Below are 18,933 nucleotides of genomic sequence, written 5' to 3'. Positions count from 1 at the left end.
GACAGTCCCAGGGGAGCCCTACAAACTGACATCAGGAACCTGGACTGGTGAGTTTTCTTTCCCAGGGAAAACCGCCGATGTTTGTGCTCAGGGTCCTGTAGCCCTGAGCAGGCAGCTGACTGCAAAATTCCGAACATCGAAGGATAAGTCCCAGAAAGGAGCTGCCCCCACCTCATACTTGTGCTGCCCTGACAGTCCCAGGGGAGCCCTAAGAACTGAAATCAGAAACCTGGACTGGTGAGTTTTCTTTCCCAGGGAAAAGAGCCGATGTTCGTGCTCAGGGTCCTGTGGCCCTGAGCGTGCAGCTGACTGCAAAAAATCCGAACATGGAAGGATAACTCCCAGACAGGATCTGCCACCACCTCATACTTGTGCTGTCCTGACAGTCCCAGGGGAGCCCTAAAAACTGACATCAGGAACCTGAACTGGTGAGTTTTCTTTCCCAGGGAAAAGAGCCAATGTTTGTGCCCAGCACCCTGTTGCCCTGAGCGGGCAGCTGACTGCAAAAAATCCGAACATCAAAGGATAAGTCCCAGACAGGAGCTGCCCCCACCTCCTACTTGTGCTGCCCTGACAGTCCCAGGGCAGCCCTACAAACTGACATCAGGAACCTGGAATGGTGAGTTTTCTATCCCAGGGAAAAGAGCCGATGTTTGTGCTCAGGGTCCTGTGGCCCTGAGCGGGCAGCTGACTGCAAAAAATCCGAACATGGAATGATAATTCGCAGACAGGAGCTGCCCCCACCTTATACTTGTGCTGCCCTTACAGTCCCGGTTGAGCCCTGCAAACTGACATCAGGAACCTGGACTGGTGAGTTTTCTTTCCCAGGGAAAAGAGCCGATGTTTGTGCTCAGGGTCCTGTGGTCCTGAGCGGGCAGCTGACTGCAAAAAATCCGAACATCGAAGGATAAGTCCCAGACAGTAGCTGCCCTCACCACATACTTGTGCTGCCCTTAAAGTCCCAGGGGAGCCCTGCAAACTGACATCAGGAACCTGGACTGGTGAGTTTTCTTTCCCAGGGAAAAGAGCCGATGTTTGTGCTCAGGGTCCTGTAGCCCTGAGCGGGCAGCTGACTGCAAAAAATCCGAATATCGAAGGATGAATCCCAGAAAGGAGCTGCCCCCACCTCCTACTTGTGCTGCCCTGAAAGTCCCAGGGGAGCCCTGCAAACTGACATCAGGAACCTGGACTGGTGAGTTTTCTTTCCCAGGGAAAGGAGCCGATGTTTGTGCTCAGGGTCCTGTAGCCCTGAGCAGGACGCTGACTTCAAAAACTCCGAACATCGAAGGATAAGTCCCAGAAAGGAGCTGCCCCAACCTCATACTTGTGCTGCCCTGACAGTCCCAGGGGAGCCCTAAGAACTGAAATCAGAAACCTGGACTGGTGAGTTTTCTTTCGCAGGGAAAAGAGCCGATGTTTGTGCTCAGGGTCCTGTGGCCCTGAGCGTGCAGCTGACTGCACAAAATCCGAACATGGAAGGATAAGTCCTAGACAGGAACTGCCAGCACCTCATACTTATGCTGTCCTGAAAGTCCCAGGGGAGCCCTACAAACTGACATCAGGAACCTGGACTGGTGAGTTTTCTTTCCCACGGAAAAGAGCCGATGTTTGCGCTCCGAGTCCTGCAGCCCTGAGCGGGCAGCTCTCTGCAAAAAATCCGAATATCGAAGGATGAATTCCAGACAGGAGCTGCCCCCACCTCCTACTTGTGCTGCCCTGAAAGTCCCAGGTGAGCCCTGCAAACTGACATCAGGAACCTGGACTGGTGAGTTTTCTTTCTCAGGGAAAAGAGCCGATGTTTGTGCTCAGGGTCCTGTAGCCCTGAGCGGGCAGCTGACTGCAAAAAATCCGAACATCGAAAGATAAGTCCCAGACAGGAGCTGCCCCCACCTCATACTTGTGCTGCCCTGACAGTAACAGGGGAGCCCTACAAACTGACATCAGGAACCTGGACTGGTGACGTTTTTTTCCCAGGGAAAAGAGCTGATATTTGTGCTCAGGGTCCTGTGGCCCTGAGCGGGCAGCTGACTGCCAAAAATCCGAACATCGAAGGATAAGTCCCAGACAGGAGCAGCCCCCACCTAATACCTAGGCTGCCCTGACAGTCCCAGGGGAGCCCTACAAACTGACATCAGGAACCTGGACTGGTGAGTTTTCTTTCCCAGGGAAAACCGCCGATGTTTGTGCTCAGGGTCCTGTCGTCCTGAGCGGGCAGCTGACTGCAAAAAATCCGAACATCGAAGGATAAGTCCCAGACACGAGCCGCCCTCACCTCATACTTCTGCTGCCCTGAAAGTCCCAGGGGAGCCCTGCAAACTGACATCAGGAACCTGGACTGGTGAGTTTTCTTTCCCAGGGAAAAGAGCCGATGTTTGTGCTCAGGGTCCTGTAGCCCTGAGCGGGCAGCTGACTGCAAAAAATCCGATCATCGAAGGATAAGTCCCAGACAGGAGCTGCCCTCACCTCATACTTGTGCTGCCCAGAAAGTCCAAGGGGAGCCATGCAAACTGACATCAGGAACCTGGACTGGTGAGTTTTCTTTCCCAGGGAAAAGAGCCGATGTTTGTGCCCAGGGTATTGTGGCCCTGAGCGTGCAGCTGACTGCAAAAAATCTGAACAACAAAGGTTAGGTGCCAGACAGAAGCTGCCCTCACCTCATACTTGTGCTGCCCTGACAGTCCCAGTTTAGCCCTACAAACTGACATCAGGAACCTAGACTGGTGAGTTTTCTTTCCCAGGGAAAAGAGCCGATGTTTGTGCTCAGGGTCCTGTGGCCCTGAGCGTGCAGCTGACTGCAAAAAATCCGAACATGGAAGGATAAGGCCCAGACAGGAACTGCCACCACCTCATACTTGTGCTGCCCTGACAGTCCCAGGGGAGCCCTACAAACTGACATCAGGAACCTGGACTGGTGAGTTTTCTTTCCCAGGGAAAAGAGCCGATGTTTGTGCTCAGGGTCCTGTAGCCCTGAGCGGGCAGCTGACTGCAAAAAATCCGAACATCGAAGGATTAGTCCCAGAAAGGAGCTGCCCCCACCTCATACTTGTGCTGCCCTGACAGTCCCAGGGGAGCCCTAAGAACTGAAACCAGAAACCTGGACTGGTGAGTTTTCTTTCCCAGGGAAAAGAGCCGATGTTTGTGCCCAGGGTCCTGTGGTCCTGAGCGGGCAGCTGACTGCAAAAAATCCGAACATCGAAGGATAAGTCCCAGACAGGAGCAGCCCCCACCTAATACCTAGGCTGCCCTGAAAGTCCCAGGGGAGCCCTGCAAACTGACATCAGGAACCTGGACTGGTGAGTTTTCTTTCCCAGGGAAAAGAGCCGATGTTTGTGCTCAGGGTCCTGTAGCCCTGAGCGGGCAGCTGACTGCAAAAAATCCGAACATCGAAGGATTAGTCCCAGAAAGGAGCTGCCCCCACCTCATACTTGTGCTGCCCTGACAGTCCCAGGGGAGCCCTAAGAACTGAAACCAGAAACCTGGACTGGTGAGTTTTCTTTCCCAGGGAAAAGAGCCGATGTTTGTGCCCAGGGTCCTGTGGCCCTGAGCGGGCAGCTGACTGCAAAAAATCCGAACAACAAAGGATAAGTGCCAGACAGGAGCTGCCCTCACCTCATACTTGTGCTGCCCTGACAGTCCCAGTTTAGCCCTACAAACTGACATCAGGAACCTGGACTGGTGAGTTTTCTTTCCCAGGGAAAAGAGCTGATGTTTGTGCCCCGCGCCCTGTTGCCCTGAGCGGGCAGCTGAGTGCAAAAAATCCGAACATCGAAGGATAAGTCCCAGAAAGGAGCTGCCCCCACCTCATACTTGTGCTGCCCTGACAGTCCCAGGAGAGCCCTAAGAACTGAAATCAGAAACCTGGACTGGTGAGTTTTCTTTCGCAGGGAAAAGAGCCGATGTTTGTGCTCAGGGTCCTGTGGCCCTGAGTGTGCAGCTGACTGCAAAAAATCCGAACATGGAAGGATAAGTCCCAGACAGGAGCTGCCCCCACCTCATACTTGTGCTGCCCTGACAGTAACAGGGGAGCCCTACAAACTGACATCAGGAACCTGGACTGGTGACGTTTTTTTCCCAGGGAAAAGAGCTGATATTTGTGCTCAGGGTCCTGTGGCCCTGAGCGGGCAGCTGACTGCCAAAAATCCGAACATCGAAGGATAAGTCCCAGACAGGAGCAGCCCCCACCTAATACCTAGGCTGCCCTGACAGTCCCAGGGGAGCCCTACAAACTGACATCAGGAACCTGGACTGGTGAGTTTTCTTTCCCAGGGAAAACCGCCGATGTTTGTGCTCAGGGTCCTGTCGTCCTGAGCGGGCAGCTGACTGCAAAAAATCCGAACATCGAAGGATAAGTCCCAGACACGAGCCGCCCTCACCTCATACTTCTGCTGCCCTGAAAGTCCCAGGGGAGCCCTGCAAACTGACATCAGGAACCTGGACTGGTGAGTTTTCTTTCCCAGGGAAAAGAGCCGATGTTTGTGCTCAGGGTCCTGTAGCCCTGAGCGGGCAGCTGACTGCAAAAAATCCGATCATCGAAGGATAAGTCCCAGACAGGAGCTGCCCTCACCTCATACTTGTGCTGCCCAGAAAGTCCAAGGGGAGCCATGCAAACTGACATCAGGAACCTGGACTGGTGAGTTTTCTTTCCCAGGGAAAAGAGCCGATGTTTGTGCCCAGGGTATTGTGGCCCTGAGCGTGCAGCTGACTGCAAAAAATCTGAACAACAAAGGTTAGGTGCCAGACAGAAGCTGCCCTCACCTCATACTTGTGCTGCCCTGACAGTCCCAGTTTAGCCCTACAAACTGACATCAGGAACCTAGACTGGTGAGTTTTCTTTCCCAGGGAAAAGAGCCGATGTTTGTGCTCAGGGTCCTGTGGCCCTGAGCGTGCAGCTGACTGCAAAAAATCCGAACATGGAAGGATAAGGCCCAGACAGGAACTGCCACCACCTCATACTTGTGCTGCCCTGACAGTCCCAGGGGAGCCCTACAAACTGACATCAGGAACCTGGACTGGTGAGTTTTCTTTCCCAGGGAAAAGAGCCGATGTTTGTGCTCAGGGTCCTGTAGCCCTGAGCGGGCAGCTGACTGCAAAAAATCCGAACATCGAAGGATTAGTCCCAGAAAGGAGCTGCCCCCACCTCATACTTGTGCTGCCCTGACAGTCCCAGGGGAGCCCTAAGAACTGAAACCAGAAACCTGGACTGGTGAGTTTTCTTTCCCAGGGAAAAGAGCCGATGTTTGTGCCCAGGGTCCTGTGGTCCTGAGCGGGCAGCTGACTGCAAAAAATCCGAACATCGAAGGATAAGTCCCAGACAGGAGCAGCCCCCACCTAATACCTAGGCTGCCCTGAAAGTCCCAGGGGAGCCCTGCAAACTGACATCAGGAACCTGGACTGGTGAGTTTTCTTTCCCAGGGAAAAGAGCCGATGTTTGTGCTCAGGGTCCTGTAGCCCTGAGCGGGCAGCTGACTGCAAAAAATCCGAACATCGAAGGATTAGTCCCAGAAAGGAGCTGCCCCCACCTCATACTTGTGCTGCCCTGACAGTCCCAGGGGAGCCCTAAGAACTGAAACCAGAAACCTGGACTGGTGAGTTTTCTTTCCCAGGGAAAAGAGCCGATGTTTGTGCCCAGGGTCCTGTGGCCCTGAGCGGGCAGCTGACTGCAAAAAATCCGAACAACAAAGGATAAGTGCCAGACAGGAGCTGCCCTCACCTCATACTTGTGCTGCCCTGACAGTCCCAGTTTAGCCCTACAAACTGACATCAGGAACCTGGACTGGTGAGTTTTCTTTCCCAGGGAAAAGAGCTGATGTTTGTGCCCCGCGCCCTGTTGCCCTGAGCGGGCAGCTGAGTGCAAAAAATCCGAACATCGAAGGATAAGTCCCAGAAAGGAGCTGCCCCCACCTCATACTTGTGCTGCCCTGACAGTCCCAGGAGAGCCCTAAGAACTGAAATCAGAAACCTGGACTGGTGAGTTTTCTTTCGCAGGGAAAAGAGCCGATGTTTGTGCTCAGGGTCCTGTGGCCCTGAGTGTGCAGCTGACTGCAAAAAATCCGAACATGGAAGGATAAGTCCCAGACAGGAACTGCCACCACCTCATACTTGTGCTGCCCTGACAGTCCCAGGGGAGCCCTACAAACTGACATCAGGAACCTGGACTGGTGAGTTTTCTTTCCCAGGGAAAAGAGCCGATGTTTGTGCTCAGGGTCCTGTAGCCCTGAGCGGGCAGCTGACTGCAAAAAATCCGAACATCGAAGGATTAGTCCCAGAAAGGAGCTGCCCCCACCTCATACTTGTGCTGCCCTGACAGTCCCAGGGGAGCCCTAAGAACTGAAACCAGAAACCTGGACTGGTGAGTTTTCTTTCCCAGGGAAAAGAGCCGATGTTTGTGCCCAGGGTACTGTGGCCCTGAGCGGGCAGCTGACTGCAAAAAATCCGAACAACAAAGGATAGGTGCCAGACAGGAGCTGCCCTCACCTCATACTTGTGCTGCCCTAACAGTCCCAGTTTAGCCCTACAAACTGACATCAGGAACCTGGACTGGTGAGTTTTCTTTCCCAGGGAAAAGAGGCGATGTTTGCGCTCCTAGTCCTGCCGCCCTGAGCGGGTAGCTCACTGCAAAAGATCCGAATATCGAAGGATGAGTCCCAGACAGGAGCTGCCCCCACCTCATTCTTGTGCTGCCCTGACAGTCCCAGGGCAGCCCTACAAAATGACATAAGAAACCTGGACTGGTGAGTTTTCTTTCCCAGGGAAAAGAGCCGATGTTTGTGCTCCGAGTCCTGTGGCCCTGAGCGGGCAGCTGACTGCAAAAAATCAGAACATCGAAGGATAAGTCCCAGACAGGAGCTGCCCCCACCTCCTACTTGTGCTGCCCTGACAGTCCCAGGGCAGCCCTACAAACTGACATCAGGAACCTGGACTGGTGAGTTTTCTTTCCCAGGGAAAAGAGCCGATGTTTGTGCTCAGGGTCCTGTGGCTCTGAGCGTGCAGCTGACTGCAAAAAATTTGAACATGGAAGGATAAGTGCCAGACAGGGGCTGCCACCACCTCATACTTGTGCTGTCCTGACAGTCCCAGGGGAGCCCTACAAACTGACATCAGGAACCTGGACTGGTGAAGTTTTTTTCCCAGGGAAAAGAGCTGATATTTGTGCTCAGGGTCCTGTTGACCTGAGCGGGCAGCTGACTGCCAAAAATCCGAACATCGAAGGATAAGTCGCAGACAAGAGCAGCCCCCACCTAATACCTATGCTGCCCTGACAGTCCCAGGGGAGCCCTACAAAATGACATCAGGAACCTGGACTGGTGAGTTTTCTTTCCCAGGGAAAACCGCCGATGTTTGTGCTCAGGGTCCTGTGGTTCTGAGCGGGCAGCTGACTGCAAAAAATCCGAACATCGAAGGATAAGTCCCAGACAGGAGCTGCCCTCACCTTATACTTGTGCTGCCCTGAAAGTCCCAGGGGAGCCCTGCAAACTGACATCAGGAACCTGGACTGGTGAGTTTTCTTTCCCAGGGAAAAGAGCCGATATTTGTTCTCAGGGTCCTGTGGCCCTGAGCGTGCAGCTGACTGCAAAAAATCCGAACATGGAAGGATAAGTGCCAGACAGGGGCTGCCACCACCTCATACTTGTGCTGTCCTGACAGTCCCAGGGGAGCCCTACAAACTGACATCAGGAACCTGGACTGGTGAAGTTTTTTTCCCAGGCAAAAGAGCTGATATTTGTGCTCAGGGTCCTGTGGCCCTGGGCGGGCAGCTGACAGCAAAAAAACGGACATCGAAGGATAAGTCCCAGACAGGAGCTGCCCTCACCTCATACTTGTGCTGCCCTGACAGTCCCAGTTTAGCCCTACAAACTGACATCAGGAACCTGGACTGGTGAGTTTTCTTTCCCAGGGAAAAGAGCCGATGTTTGTGCCCAGCGCCCTGTTGCCCAGAGCGGGCAGCTGACTGCAAAAAATCCGAACATCAAAGGATAAGTCCCAGACATGAGCTGCCCCCACCTCCTACTTGTGCTGCCCTGACAGTCCCAGGGCAGCCCTACAAACTGACATCAGGAACCTGGACTGGTGAGTTTTCTTTCCCAGGGAAAAGAGCCGATGTTTGTGCTCAGGGTCCTGTGGCCCTGAGCGTGCAGCTGACTGCAAAACATTTGAACATGGAAGGATAAGTGCCAGACTGGGGCTGCCACCACCTCATACTTGCGCTGTCCTGAAAGTCCCAGGGGAGCCCTACAAACTGACATCAGGAACCTGGACTGGTGAAGTATTTTTCCCAGGGAAAAGAGCTGATATTTGTGCTCAGGGTCCTGTGGCCCTGAGCGGGCAGCTGACTGCCAAAAATCCGAACATCGAAGGATAAGTCCTAGACAGGAAGTGCCAGCACCTCATACTTATGCTGTCCTGAAAGTCCCAGGGGAGCCCTACAAACTGACATCAGGAACCTGGACTGGTGAGTTTTCTTTCCCACGGAAAAGAGCCGATGTTTGCGCTCCGAGTCCTGCAGCCCTGAGCGGGCAGCTCTCTGCAAAAAATCCGAATATCGAAGGATGAATTCCAGACAGGAGCTGCCCCCACCTCCTACTTGTGCTGCCCTGAAAGTCCCAGGTGAGCCCTGCAAACTGACATCAGGAACCTGGACTGGTGAGTTTTCTTTCTCAGGGAAAAGAGCCGATGTTTGTGCTCAGGGTCCTGTAGCCCTGAGCGGGCAGCTGACTGCAAAAAATCCGAACATCGAAAGATAAGTCCCAGACAGGAGCTGCCCCCACCTCATACTTGTGCTGCCCTGACAGTAACAGGGGAGCCCTACAAACTGACATCAGGAACCTGGACTGGTGACGTTTTTTTCCCAGGGAAAAGAGCTGATATTTGTGCTCAGGGTCCTGTGGCCCTGAGCGGGCAGCTGACTGCCAAAAATCCGAACATCGAAGGATAAGTCCCAGACAGGAGCAGCCCCCACCTAATACCTAGGCTGCCCTGACAGTCCCAGGGGAGCCCTACAAACTGACATCAGGAACCTGGACTGGTGAGTTTTCTTTCCCAGGGAAAACCGCCGATGTTTGTGCTCAGGGTCCTGTCGTCCTGAGCGGGCAGCTGACTGCAAAAAATCCGAACATCGAAGGATAAGTCCCAGACACGAGCTGCCCTCACCTCATACTTCTGCTGCCCTGAAAGTCCCAGGGGAGCCCTGCAAACTGACATCAGGAACCTGGACTGGTGAGTTTTCTTTCCCAGGGAAAAGAGCCGATGTTTGTGCTCAGGGTCCTGTAGCCCTGAGCGGGCAGCTGACTGCAAAAAATCCGATCATCGAAGGATAAGTCCCAGACAGGAGCTGCCCTCACCTCATACTTGTGCTGCCCAGAAAGTCCAAGGGGAGCCATGCAAACTGACATCAGGAACCTGGACTGGTGAGTTTTCTTTCCCAGGGAAAAGAGCCGATGTTTGTGCCCAGGGTATTGTGGCCCTGAGCGTGCAGCTGACTGCAAAAAATCTGAACAACAAAGGTTAGGTGCCAGACAGAAGCTGCCCTCACCTCATACTTGTGCTGCCCTGACAGTCCCAGTTTAGCCCTACAAACTGACATCAGGAACCTAGACTGGTGAGTTTTCTTTCCCAGGGAAAAGAGCCGATGTTTGTGCTCAGGGTCCTGTGGCCCTGAGCGTGCAGCTGACTGCAAAAAATCCGAAAATGGAAGGATAAGGCCCAGACAGGAACTGCCACCACCTCATACTTGTGCTGCCCTGACAGTCCCAGGGGAGCCCTACAAACTGACATCAGGAACCTGGACTGGTGAGTTTTCTTTCCCAGGGAAAAGAGCCGATGTTTGTGCTCAGGGTCCTGTAGCCCTGAGCGGGCAGCTGACTGCAAAAAATCCGAACATCGAAGGATTAGTCCCAGAAAGGAGCTGCCCCCACCTCATACTTGTGCTGCCCTGACAGTCCCAGGGGAGCCCTAAGAACTGAAACCAGAAACCTGGACTGGTGAGTTTTCTTTCCCAGGGAAAAGAGCCGATGTTTGTGCCCAGGGTCCTGTGGTCCTGAGCGGGCAGCTGACTGCAAAAAATCCGAACATCGAAGGATAAGTCCCAGACAGGAGCAGCCCCCACCTAATACCTAGGCTGCCCTGAAAGTCCCAGGGGAGCCCTGCAAACTGACATCAGGAACCTGGACTGGTGAGTTTTCTTTCCCAGGGAAAAGAGCCGATGTTTGTGCTCAGGGTCCTGTAGCCCTGAGCGGGCAGCTGACTGCAAAAAATCCGAACATCGAAGGATTAGTCCCAGAAAGGAGCTGCCCCCACCTCATACTTGTGCTGCCCTGACAGTCCCAGGGGAGCCCTAAGAACTGAAACCAGAAACCTGGACTGGTGAGTTTTCTTTCCCAGGGAAAAGAGCCGATGTTTGTGCCCAGGGTACTGTGGCCCTGAGCGGGCAGCTGACTGCAAAAAATCCGAACAACAAAGGATAAGTGCCAGACAGGAGCTGCCCTCACCTCATACTTGTGCTGCCCTGACAGTCCCAGTTTAGCCCTACAAACTGACATCAGGAACCTGGACTGGTGAGTTTTCTTTCCCAGGGAAAAGAGCTGATGTTTGTGCCCCGCGCCCTGTTGCCCTGAGCGGGCAGCTGAGTGCAAAAAATCCGAACATCGAAGGATAAGTCCCAGAAAGGAGCTGCCCCCACCTCATACTTGTGCTGCCCTGACAGTCCCAGGAGAGCCCTAAGAACTGAAATCAGAAACCTGGACTGGTGAGTTTTCTTTCGCAGGGAAAAGAGCCGATGTTTGTGCTCAGGGTCCTGTGGCCCTGAGTGTGCAGCTGACTGCAAAAAATCCGAACATGGAAGGATAAGTCCCAGACAGGAACTGCCACCACCTCATACTTGTGCTGCCCTGACAGTCCCAGGGGAGCCCTACAAACTGACATCAGGAACCTGGACTGGTGAGTTTTCTTTCCCAGGGAAAAGAGCCGATGTTTGTGCTCAGGGTCCTGTAGCCCTGAGCGGGCAGCTGACTGCAAAAAATCCGAACATCGAAGGATTAGTCCCAGAAAGGAGCTGCCCCCACCTCATACTTGTGCTGCCCTGACAGTCCCAGGGGAGCCCTAAGAACTGAAACCAGAAACCTGGACTGGTGAGTTTTCTTTCCCAGGGAAAAGAGCCGATGTTTGTGCCCAGGGTACTGTGGCCCTGAGCGGGCAGCTGACTGCAAAAAATCCGAACAACAAAGGATAGGTGCCAGACAGGAGCTGCCCTCACCTCATACTTGTGCTGCCCTAACAGTCCCAGTTTAGCCCTACAAACTGACATCAGGAACCTGGACTGGTGAGTTTTCTTTCCCAGGGAAAAGAGGCGATGTTTGCGCTCCTAGTCCTGCCGCCCTGAGCGGGTAGCTCACTGCAAAAGATCCGAATATCGAAGGATGAGTCCCAGACAGGAGCTGCCCCCACCTCATTCTTGTGCTGCCCTGACAGTCCCAGGGCAGCCCTACAAAATGACATAAGAAACCTGGACTGGTGAGTTTTCTTTCCCAGGGAAAAGAGCCGATGTTTGTGCTCCGAGTCCTGTGGCCCTGAGCGGGCAGCTGACTGCAAAAAATCCGAACATCGAAAGATAAGTCCCAGACAGGAGCTGCCCCCACCTCATACTTGTGCTGCCCTGACAGTAACAGGGGAGCCCTACAAACTGACATCAGGAACCTGGACTGGTGAGTTTTCTTTCCCAGGGAAAAGAGCCGATGTTTGTGCTCAGGGTCCTGTGGCCCTGAGCGTGCAGCTGACTGCAAAAAATTTGAACATGGAAGGATAAGTGCCAGACAGGGGCTGCCACCACCTCATACTTGTGCTGTCCTGACAGTCCCAGGGGAGCCCTACAAACTGACATCAGGAACCTGGACTGGTGAAGTTTTTTTCCCAGGGAAAAGAGCTGATATTTGTGCTCAGGGTCCTGTTGACCTGAGCGGGCAGCTGACTGCCAAAAATCCGAACATCGAAGGATAAGTCGCAGACAAGAGCAGCCCCCACCTAATACCTATGCTGCCCTGACAGTCCCAGGGGAGCCCTACAAAATGACATCAGGAACCTGGACTGGTGAGTTTTCTTTCCCAGGGAAAACCGCCGATGTTTGTGCTCAGGGTCCTGTGGTTCTGAGCGGGCAGCTGACTGCAAAAAATCCGAACATCGAAGGATAAGTCCCAGACAGGAGCTGCCCTCACCTTATACTTGTGCTGCCCTGAAAGTCCCAGGGGAGCCCTGCAAACTGACATCAGGAACCTGGACTGGTGAGTTTTCTTTCCCAGGGAAAAGAGCCGATATTTGTTCTCAGGGTCCTGTGGCCCTGAGCGTGCAGCTGACTGCAAAAAATCCGAACATGGAAGGATAAGTGCCAGACAGGGGCTGCCACCACCTCATACTTGTGCTGTCCTGACAGTCCCAGGGGAGCCCTACAAACTGACATCAGGAACCTGGACTGGTGAAGTTTTTTTCCCAGGCAAAAGAGCTGATATTTGTGCTCAGGGTCCTGTGGCCCTGGGCGGGCAGCTGACAGCAAAAAAACGGACATCGAAGGATAAGTCCCAGACAGGAGCTGCCCTCACCTCATACTTGTGCTGCCCTGACAGTCCCAGTTTAGCCCTACAAACTGACATCAGGAACCTGGACTGGTGAGTTTTCTTTCCCAGGGAAAAGAGCCGATGTTTGTGCCCAGCGCCCTGTTGCCCAGAGCGGGCAGCTGACTGCAAAAAATCCGAACATCAAAGGATAAGTCCCAGACATGAGCTGCCCCCACCTCCTACTTGTGCTGCCCTGACAGTCCCAGGGCAGCCCTACAAACTGACATCAGGAACCTGGACTGGTGAGTTTTCTTTCCCAGGGAAAAGAGCCGATGTTTGTGCTCAGGGTCCTGTGGCCCTGAGCGTGCAGCTGACTGCAAAAAATTTGAACATGGAAGGATAAGTGCCAGACTGGGGCTGCCACCACCTCATACTTGCGCTGTCCTGAAAGTCCCAGGGGAGCCCTACAAACTGACATCAGGAACCTGGACTGGTGAAGTATTTTTCCCAGGGAAAAGAGCTGATATTTGTGCTCAGGGTCCTGTGGCCCTGAGCGGGCAGCTGACTGCCAAAAATCCGAACATCGAAGGATAAGTCCCAGACAGGAGCAGCCCCCACCTAATACCTATGCTGCCCTGACAGTCCCAGGGGAGCCCTACAAACTGACATCAGGAACCTGGACTGGTGAGTTTTCTTTCCCAGGGAAAACCGCCGATGTTTGTGCTCAGGGTCCTGTAGCCCTGAGCAGGCAGCTGACTGCAAAATTCCGAACATCGAAGGATAAGTCCCAGAAAGGAGCTGCCCCCACCTCATACTTGTGCTGCCCTGACAGTCCCAGGGGAGCCCTAAGAACTGAAATCAGAAACCTGGACTGGTGAGTTTTCTTTCCCAGGGAAAAGAGCCGATGTTCGTGCTCAGGGTCCTGTGGCCCTGAGCGTGCAGCTGACTGCAAAAAATCCGAACATGGAAGGATAACTCCCAGACAGGATCTGCCACCACCTCATACTTGTGCTGTCCTGACAGTCCCAGGGGAGCCCTAAAAACTGACATCAGGAACCTGAACTGGTGAGTTTTCTTTCCCAGGGAAAAGAGCCAATGTTTGTGCCCAGCACCCTGTTGCCCTGAGCGGGCAGCTGACTGCAAAAAATCCGAACATCAAAGGATAAGTCCCAGACAGGAGCTGCCCCCACCTCCTACTTGTGCTGCCCTGACAGTCCCAGGGCAGCCCTACAAACTGACATCAGGAACCTGGAATGGTGAGTTTTCTATCCCAGGGAAAAGAGCCGATGTTTGTGCTCAGGGTCCTGTGGCCCTGAGCGGGCAGCTGACTGCAAAAAATCCGAACATGGAATGATAATTCGCAGACAGGAGCTGCCCCCACCTTATACTTGTGCTGCCCTTACAGTCCCGGTTGAGCCCTGCAAACTGACATCAGGAACCTGGACTGGTGAGTTTTCTTTCCCAGGGAAAAGAGCCGATGTTTGTGCTCAGGGTCCTGTGGTCCTGAGCGGGCAGCTGACTGCAAAAAATCCGAACATCGAAGGATAAGTCCCAGACAGTAGCTGCCCTCACCACATACTTGTGCTGCCCTTAAAGTCCCAGGGGAGCCCTGCAAACTGACATCAGGAACCTGGACTGGTGAGTTTTCTTTCCCAGGGAAAAGAGCCGATGTTTGTGCTCAGGGTCCTGTAGCCCTGAGCGGGCAGCTGACTGCAAAAAATCCGAATATCGAAGGATGAATCCCAGAAAGGAGCTGCCCCCACCTCCTACTTGTGCTGCCCTGAAAGTCCCAGGGGAGCCCTGCAAACTGACATCAGGAACCTGGACTGGTGAGTTTTCTTTCCCAGGGAAAGGAGCCGATGTTTGTGCTCAGGGTCCTGTAGCCCTGAGCAGGACGCTGACTTCAAAAACTCCGAACATCGAAGGATAAGTCCCAGAAAGGAGCTGCCCCAACCTCATACTTGTGCTGCCCTGACAGTCCCAGGGGAGCCCTAAGAACTGAAATCAGAAACCTGGACTGGTGAGTTTTCTTTCGCAGGGAAAAGAGCCGATGTTTGTGCTCAGGGTCCTGTGGCCCTGAGCGTGCAGCTGACTGCACAAAATCCGAACATGGAAGGATAAGTCCTAGACAGGAACTGCCAGCACCTCATACTTATGCTGTCCTGAAAGTCCCAGGGGAGCCCTACAAACTGACATCAGGAACCTGGACTGTTGAGTTTTCTTTCCCACGGAAAAGAGCCGATGTTTGCGCTCCGAGTCCTGCAGCCCTGAGCGGGCAGCTCTCTGCAAAAAATCCGAATATCGAAGGATGAATTCCAGACAGGAGCTGCCCCCACCTCCTACTTGTGCTGCCCTGAAAGTCCCAGGTGAGCCCTGCAAACTGACATCAGGAACCTGGACTGGTGAGTTTTCTTTCTCAGGGAAAAGAGCCGATGTTTGTGCTCAGGGTCCTGTAGCCCTGAGCGGGCAGCTGACTGCAAAAAATCCGAACATCGAAAGATAAGTCCCAGACAGGAGCTGCCCCCACCTCATACTTGTGCTGCCCTGACAGTAACAGGGGAGCCCTACAAACTGACATCAGGAACCTGGACTGGTGACGTTTTTTTCCCAGGGAAAAGAGCTGATATTTGTGCTCAGGGTCCTGTGGCCCTGAGCGGGCAGCTGACTGCCAAAAATCCGAACATCGAAGGATAAGTCCCAGACAGGAGCAGCCCCCACCTAATACCTAGGCTGCCCTGACAGTCCCAGGGGAGCCCTACAAACTGACATCAGGAACCTGGACTGGTGAGTTTTCTTTCCCAGGGAAAACCGCCGATGTTTGTGCTCAGGGTCCTGTCGTCCTGAGCGGGCAGCTGACTGCAAAAAATCCGAACATCGAAGGATAAGTCCCAGACACGAGCTGCCCTCACCTCATACTTCTGCTGCCCTGAAAGTCCCAGGGGAGCCCTGCAAACTGACATCAGGAACCTGGACTGGTGAGTTTTCTTTCCCAGGGAAAAGAGCCGATGTTTGTGCTCAGGGTCCTGTAGCCCTGAGCGGGCAGCTGACTGCAAAAAATCCGATCATCGAAGGATAAGTCCCAGACAGGAGCTGCCCTCACCTCATACTTGTGCTGCCCAGAAAGTCCAAGGGGAGCCATGCAAACTGACATCAGGAACCTGGACTGGTGAGTTTTCTTTCCCAGGGAAAAGAGCCGATGTTTGTGCCCAGGGTATTGTGGCCCTGAGCGTGCAGCTGACTGCAAAAAATCTGAACAACAAAGGTTTGGTGCCAGACAGAAGCTGCCCTCACCTCATACTTGTGCTGCCCTGACAGTCCCAGTTTAGCCCTACAAACTGACATCAGGAACCTAGACTGGTGAGTTTTCTTTCCCAGGGAAAAGAGCCGATGTTTGTGCTCAGGGTCCTGTGGCCCTGAGCGTGCAGCTGACTGCAAAAAATCCGAACATGGAAGGATAAGGCCCAGACAGGAACTGCCACCACCTCATACTTGTGCTGCCCTGACAGTCCCAGGGGAGCCCTACAAACTGACATCAGGAACCTGGACTGGTGAGTTTTCTTTCCCAGGGAAAAGAGCCGATGTTTGTGCTCAGGGTCCTGTAGCCCTGAGCGGGCAGCTGACTGCAAAAAATCCGAACATCGAAGGATTAGTCCTAGAAAGGAGCTGCCCCCACCTCATACTTGTGCTGCCCTGACAGTCCCAGGGGAGCCCTAAGAACTGAAACCAGAAACCTGGACTGGTGAGTTTTCTTTCCCAGGGAAAAGAGCCGATGTTTGTGCCCAGGGTCCTGTGGTCCTGAGCGGGCAGCTGACTGCAAAAAATCCGAACATCGAAGGATAAGTCCCAGACAGGAGCAGCCCCCACCTAATACCTAGGCTGCCCTGAAAGTCCCAGGGGAGCCCTGCAAACTGACATCAGGAACCTGGACTGGTGAGTTTTCTTTCCCAGGGAAAAGAGCCGATGTTTGTGCTCAGGGTCCTGTAGCCCTGAGCGGGCAGCTGACTGCAAAAAATCCGAACATCGAAGGATTAGTCCCAGAAAGGAGCTGCCCCCACCTCATACTTGTGCTGCCCTGACAGTCCCAGGGGAGCCCTAAGAACTGAAACCAGAAACCTGGACTGGTGAGTTTTCTTTCCCAGGGAAAAGAGCCGATGTTTGTGCCCAGGGTACTGTGGCCCTGAGCGGGCAGCTGACTGCAAAAAATCCGAACAACAAAGGATAAGTGCCAGACAGGAGCTGCCCTCACCTCATACTTGTGCTGCCCTGACAGTCCCAGTTTAGCCCTACAAACTGACATCAGGAACCTGGACTGGTGAGTTTTCTTTCCCAGGGAAAAGAGCCGATGTTTGTGCCCAGCGCCCTGTTGCCCTGAGCGGGCAGCTGAGTGCAAAAAATCCGAACATCGAAGGATAAGTCCCAGAAAGGAGCTGCCCCCACCTCATACTTGTGCTGCCCTGACAGTCCCAGGAGAGCCCTAAGAACTGAAATCAGAAACCTGGACTGGTGAGTTTTCTTTCCCAGGGAAAAGAGCCGATGTTTGTGCTCAGGGTCCTGTGGCCCTGAGCGTGCCGCTGACTGCAAAAAATCCGAACATGGAAGGATAAGTCCCAGACAGGAGCTGCCCCCACCTCATACTTGTGCTGCCCTGACAGTCCCAGGGGAGCCCTACAAACTGACATCAGGAACCTGGACTGGTGAGTTTTCTTTCCCAGGGAAAAGAGCCGATGTTTGTGCTCAGGGTCCTGTAGCCCTGAGCGGGCAGCTGACTGCAAAAAATCCGAACATCGAAGGATTAGTCCCAGAAAGGAGCTGCCCCCACCTCATACTTGTGCTGCCCTGACAGTCCCAGGGGAGCCCTAAGAACTGAAACCAGAAACCTGGACTGGTGAGTTTTCTTTCCCAGGGAAAAGAGCCGATGTTTGTGGCCAGGGTACTGTGGCCCTGAGCGGGCAGCTGACTGCAAAAAATCCGAACAACAAAGGATAGGTGCCAGACAGGAGCTGCCCTCACCTCATACTTGTGCTGCCCTAACAGTCCCATTTTAGCCCTACAAACTGACATCAGGAACCTGGACTGGTGAGTTTTCTTTCCCAGGGAAAAGAGCCGATGTTTGTGCCCAGCGCCCTGTTGCCCTGAGCGGGCAGCTGAGTGCAAAAAATCCGAACATCGAAGGATAAGTCCCAGACAGGAGCTGCCCCCACCTCCTACTTGTGCTGCCCTGACAGTCCCAGGAGAGCCCTAAGAACTGAAATCAGAAACCTGGACTGGTGAGTTTTCTTTCGCAGGGAAAAGAGCCGATGTTTGTGCTCAGGGTCCTGTGGCCCTGAGTGTGCAGCTGACTGCAAAAAATCCGAACATGGAAGGATAAGTCCCAGACAGGAACTGCCACCACCTCATACTTGTGCTGCCCTGACAGTCCCAGGGGAGCCCTACAAACTGACATCAGGAACCTGGACTGGTGAGTTTTCTTTCCCAGGGAAAAGAGCCGATGTTTGTGCTCAGGGTCCTGTAGCCCTGAGCGGGCAGCTGACTGCAAAAAATCCGAACATCGAAGGATTAGTCCCAGAAAGGAGCTGCCCCCACCTCATACTTGTGCTGCCCTGACAGTCCCAGGGGAGCCCTAAGAACTGAAACCAGAAACCTGGACTGGTGAGTTTTCTTTCCCAGGGAAAAGAGCCGATGTTTGTGCCCAGGGTACTGTGGCCCTGAGCGGGCAGCTGACTGCAAAAAATCCGAACAACAAAGGATAGGTGCCAGACAGGAGCTGCCCTCACCTCATACTTGTGCTGCCCTAACAGTCCCAGTTTAGCCCTACAAACTGACATCAGGAACCTGGACTGGTGAGTTTTCTTTCCCAGGGAAAAGAGGCGATGTTTGCGCTCCTAGTCCTGCCGCCCTGAGCGGGTAGCTCACTGCAAAAGATCCGAATATCGAAGGATGAGTCCCAGACAGGAGCTGCCCCCACCTCATTCTTGTGCTGCCCTGACAGTCCCAGGGCAGCCCTACAAAATGACATAAGAAACCTGGACTGGTGAGTTTTCTTTCCCAGGGAAAAGAGCCGATGTTTGTGCTCCGAGTCCTGTGGCCCTGAGCGGGCAGCTGACTGCAAAAAATCAGAACATCGAAGGATAAGTCCCAGACAGGAGCTGCCCCCACCTCCTACTTGTGCTGCCCTGACAGTCCCAGGGCAGCCCTACAAACTGACATCAGGAACCTGGACTGGTGAGTTTTCTTTCCCAGGGAAAAGAGCCGATGTTTGTGCTCAGGGTCCTGTGGCCCTGAGCGTGCAGCTGACTGCAAAAAATTTGAACATGGAAGGATAAGTGCCAGACAGGGGCTGCCACCACCTCATACTTGTGCTGTCCTGACAGTCCCAGGGGAGCCCTACAAACTG

This window comes from Taeniopygia guttata, chromosome W (assembly GCF_048771995.1).
Source record: "Taeniopygia guttata chromosome W, bTaeGut7.mat, whole genome shotgun sequence".
Lineage (NCBI taxonomy): Eukaryota > Metazoa > Chordata > Aves > Passeriformes > Estrildidae > Taeniopygia > Taeniopygia guttata.
This window is presented reverse-complemented; position numbering follows the sequence as displayed.